The sequence below is a fragment of the Littorina saxatilis genome, linkage group LG12 (assembly GCF_037325665.1).
Source record: "Littorina saxatilis isolate snail1 linkage group LG12, US_GU_Lsax_2.0, whole genome shotgun sequence".
In the NCBI taxonomy this organism is placed as follows: domain Eukaryota; kingdom Metazoa; phylum Mollusca; class Gastropoda; order Littorinimorpha; family Littorinidae; genus Littorina; species Littorina saxatilis.
The window spans coordinates 23,023,880-23,029,552 of NC_090256.1; positions in this window are offsets into that span (position 1 = coordinate 23,023,880).

A 5,673-nucleotide genomic window follows, 5' to 3' on the forward strand; every position below is an offset into this window, starting at 1 on the left:
CCAAACTCACTTCTAGAAACTTTAGAACTGATTCAACTTTTGACATTTTTATCATGGTTTTATTTTTTATTTTTTATATTGTGGAAATATCAAGGAATGATGAATAAATGTTTACAACATATTGTCAAAACATGTTTCTAATGGTTTTATTTATTTTTCTTGTTTTGTTTTATGTTAGCATGTACACTCTTTGGCTCAAAATATGAGACCTGGCCAGTACCATCCTTGCAATGAGACAGAGATGAAAAAAAAAAAATCAACAGCCTGCATGCTCTCCGGATTAAGTAATACAACAAGATCATATAGCGTTAGCTGCAAAGTTAACCGTTCTCACCAAAAACCTTTTTCAAACTTTGATTTGACTTTACATGTTGGTGTTTGCTTGTCTTTTTTTAACATGGTTTTTAGCTACATATATAACACTACAACAACAGCAGACAGAAAAGACTATGGGAAATGCATCTTCAAATAAGAAAAAAATTTAAAAAGCAAAATGAAAAATTAAATAAAATTATTTTCCTTATGATTCGTTTGATTATGTTTTTTGGGGGGTTCTTTTTAATGTTTGCACTCAACGTGAAAAATACGTTCAAACAGCCATTGTATTATACTTTTATTTTGGTCAAATTGATATTAGCGGTAAACGTTAAATTAACGTTAATTTAACGTTATATTATGGTTTTATTTTGGTTGAATTAACGTTAAATGTTAACGTTAATTTAACGTTTATCTTGATGAGCAAACTAACCTAAATCTAACGTTAATTTAAGGTTAGCCATAAAACATGAAATAAACGTTAGCCATAAAACATAAAACTAACGTTAATTTAACGTTACATTATGGTAATTTTTTTTTATTATTTTTTTTTACAAATACATTTTTTTTTTAAACGTTTGTTTTTGATATAATATGTCAATTTTTTTTTTTTTTACATTTTTATTTTTTTAAAAAAAAAAAATTTCAAATTTTTTTTTGGTTGCTTGTTATTGTTAATGTCAATGTTACCACCACAACAATAACAACATTTTTTTTTGTTTTTTTTTGTTTTTGCTTTTGCTTTGATTTTGAACGGTTATGTGTCAACGTTTATTTAACGTTTTTTTAACGTTTCAGTGCAAACCGTTTTTTTTGTGTTTTCGGGCAAACGTTAAATTAACGTTTGAAATTGGTTTGATTTTGAACGGTTATGTGCCAACGTTAATTTAACGTTATTTTAACGTTTCAATGCAAACCGTTTTATATTGGTTTTCAGGCAAACGTTAAATTAACGTTTAAAAATGGTTTGATATTGAACGGTTATGTGTAAACGTTTATTTAACGTTATTTTAACGTTTCAATGCAAACCGTTTTATATTGGTTTTCAGGCAAACGTTAAATTAACGTTTAAAAATGGTTTGATATTGAACGGTTATGTGTAAACGTTTATTTAACGTTATTTTAACGTTTCAATGCAAACCGTTTTATATTGGTTTTCAGGCAAACGTTAAATTAACGTTTAAAAAAGGTTTGCCATGAAAACGGTTTGCTTGCTAACGTTAATTTAACGTTAATTTAACGTTTGCTTTAGAACCGTTTTTCTGCTAACGTTAATTTAACGTTAATTTAACGTTTAATGCTAACCGTAAACCAAAATCTAACCATGCAAACGTTAAATTAACGTTAAATTAACGTTAGCATGCTATCAGGGTGGTAGACAATCACCATCTGCTCTCACAACAACAGGATACGTTTGTGCATTAGGTATTTCCGCAGCAGAAAGAGCCATGACATAAGATTACCTGAAAAACAGTAATATTTGATAATCATAACAGAGTTGTCCTTTTTTGAGAAATGATCCCGTAAAAAGTCTTGCATTCTCTCTCAGTCTCTGGCACACCCCTACACACCAACCCCAACCCCCTCCTCTTTCACTCTCTCCAATCCAATCTCTGCCTCCCCACAGGGACACACGTATAATCAGCAATTATACACGCAAAAGAAGTATGTGGCAGACAGAAGAATGAAAATAAAACCAGGAAAGAATCTAAGATCAGTCGTGTTATCTCTTCGTCAGTAGTGTTACCAGGCACAAGGTAACACGACTGAAAGTAACACGACTGATAGAATTCATTTGAGAAAATAACGAACACTCCCCAGGCCATGCGTTCTGAACAAACATGTGTCCCAGTAGTTTTGATCCTTACATGAAACAATCAACAAGTAACAGAAGAATGTAAATTCCTTCAGATCGCTAGAGACACACAGTAAGATAGCTAGAGACACACAGTAAGATAGCTAGAGACACAGTAAGATAGCTAGAGACACACAGTAAGATAGCTAGAGACACACAGTAAGATAGCTAGACACACAGTAAGATAGCCAGAGACACACAGTAAGATAGCTAGAGACACACAGTAAGATAGCTAGAGACACACAGTAAGATAGCTAGAGACACACAGTAAGATAGCTAGAGACACACAGTAAGATAGCTAGAGACACACAGTAAGATAGCTAGAGATACACAGTAAGATAGCTAGAGACACATAGTAAGATCGCCAGAGACACACAGTAAGATAGTTAGAGACACACAGTAAGATAGCTAGAGACACACAAGATAGCTAGAGACACACAGTAGGATAGCTAGAGATGCACAGTAAGATAGCTAGAGACACACAGTAAGATAGCTAGAGACATACCGTAAGATAGCTAGAGACACACCGTAAGATAGCTAGAGACGCACAGTAAGATAGCTAGAGATGCACAGTAAGATAGCTAGAGACACACAGTAAGATAGCTAGACACACAGTAAGATAGCTAGAGACACACAGTAAGATAGCTAGAGACACACAGTAAGATAGCCAGAGGCACACAGTAAGATAACCAGAGACACACAGTAAGATAGCTAGACACACAGTAAGATAGCTAGACACACAGTAAGATAGCTAGAGACACACAGTAACATAGCTAGAGACACACAGTAAGATAGCTAGAGACACACAGTAACATAGCCAGAGACACACCGTGAGATAGCTAGAGACACAGTAAGATAGCTAGAGACACACAGTAAGATAGCTAGAGACACACAGTAAGATAGCTAGAGACACACAGTAAGATAGCCAGAGACACACACTAAGATAGCTAGAGACACACAGTAAGATAGCTAGAGACACACAGTAAGCCTGATAGCTAGAGACAAACAGTAAGATAGCTAGAGACACACAGTAACATAGCCAGAGACACACAGTAACATAGCTAGAGACACACAGTAAGATAGCCAGAGACACACAGTAACATAGCTAGAGACACACAGTAAGATAGCCAGAGACACACAGTAAGATAGCCAGAGACACACAGTAAGATAGCCAGAGACACACAGTAACATAGCCAGAGACACACAGTAAGATAGCTAGAGACACACAGTAAGATAGCTAGAGACACACAGTAACACAACTGATTCGTTAAAAAAACACATCTTACCTTTCTACACTTGTCGGGTCCACCATACACAAGCGATCAAACTCGCTTAGCTGTTCCGGCTGCAGGAAGCTGCTGAAGGATTGGGGATAACTCCAGGCCCAAAATGGCTTTGAAAAATTGGAGTACTCATTGTTTAGGTCTGTTTAACTGTTCTGGTAACCATACCTGTCAAGTACTTTTGGCCTCTGACCATAGTAAATGGCATAAGAAACCATAGTTGGGGATCAAAAACCATTAGTTACATAGTTAATGCGTGGATCAGGACAAACGCACAAATTCAACTTCTCACGCATACACACTAAACCAATCAGATTGTTTTTCGCAAACTAAAAGTAAAACACATAAATTCCTTTCTACACAAACTGCTCTTTATTTACCACTACATGTAATACATTTACACTGCACTCTTGTTCGTTCATTTTTTTTGTCACTTGTCACTTGTGTTCTTTGTTGTATTCATCTGTGCAAATCTTTGCTTTGTCAATCATGCTGCCAGTCACCTTAAAATCATGGCAGCATGCATCAGAGTTAATTTTGACCTGCAAGAAGGCAGTCAGTGTGTCAGCTCCCAGACTGTGATCCAGCACTTGAAGGTGTTGCAGGGTTTCACTGCCAAATGAAAATGTATTCAACATTTTCCTCACACAGGCCACGTAGAACTGGCGCACATCATGCCAGAACTTCTGTTGTGTGGCTGGTGCAAGCTCCTCCTCAGAAATGAATGAACGGCAGTCCATGCCAGCAAAAAAAAAAAAAAAATTTCTTTTTTTTAAAATTTTTTTTTAAAGGCTGAAAATGCGTATGGTTTGAGGTATACGACGTAGGACCCAAAAAACACCGAAAATCCGTAAGAATTACGCAGAATGCGTAGGACTTGACAGGTATGCTGGTAACACCACTGACAAAAAAGTGACAGACATTAATTTTTGAAAGTTTAAGTCCACATTCAGAGTCTGGGTCAACCTTACAATCAAAATCTGTTGCAATTATCCAAAGGTGCTCCCGTAAGCAATTTTTTGCAGATTTTTTTAATGGTCTACAATTTTTTTTTCTTCTTTGTAGAGGTGGTGGAAGTTTTGAGTGCCTTCAAAACGACAGGCATTTTTAGATACCCCTACGTGTTTAAACCAAGCAAAACTAACTTTCAAGTGTCAATACTAAAATAGATAGGACATGTTTCTTTCTGAATTAATTTAAAAATCAGACACGTTTTTCGTACATTTTTGAAAAACGCTCATACAGTAAAGTGGGACCTCCCTTGTAAGATCCCCCCCCCCCCCCCCCCTGTTTTAAGACTTCCCAATCCCCCCTTTTGAGACCTTTTCTATTCATAACACCTGCATGTTTAACGCCAATTTACGACTCCCTTCTATTTGACCTGATTTTTTCACATTTTGTGGGGGTTTTAATAGGGGAATTCCACAAAACTCAATCAATCAATCAATATGAGGCTTATATTGCGCGTATTCCGTGGGTACAGTTCTAAGCACAGGGATTTTTATTTTTTATTTTTTTATGCAATTTATATCGCGCACATATTCAAGGCGCAGGGATTTATTTATGCCGTGTGAGATGGAATTTTTTTACACAATACATCACGCATTCACATCGGCCAGCAGATCACAGCCATTTCGGCGCATATCCTACTTTTCACGGCCTATTATTCCAAGTCACTGAGCCCCAAATGTTCTTTTGGAGTGATTACAACCAACTGTGATAGTTTTGGTGTTCGTTTTTGTGTTTCTGTGGTTGCAATTATATAATAAAAGAAAATGTGTGCACTCACAAATTCTGAAGCATAAAACTATTTTATGTTACTGTATTTATATATAGATAAACAAGCAGTTGTTATTTTGTCGATGTTTAAGAAAAGTACTTGATCAGTATTATGTACATTACTTTGTATTGTATTGGACAATTTGCAGTAAACTTTTTTGTGACTAAGAAGAATGCTGTTAGTGTGTGTGTGTGTGTGTGTGTGTGTGTGTGTGTGTGTGTGTGTGTGTGTGTGTGAGAGAGAGAGAGAGAGAGAGAGAGAGAGAGAGAGAGAGAGAGAGAGAGAGAGAGAATGATCAGACTCCAGCGGTCCATTCATTGAAGACGGCCTGTCAAAACACGTGTCATTATTTGGAGGTTGTGTTTCATCAGAGGGGCCTCACAAGAAAGGTACCGGTACATGTATAACATACACAAAAATGAAGACCAAATTAACAAATA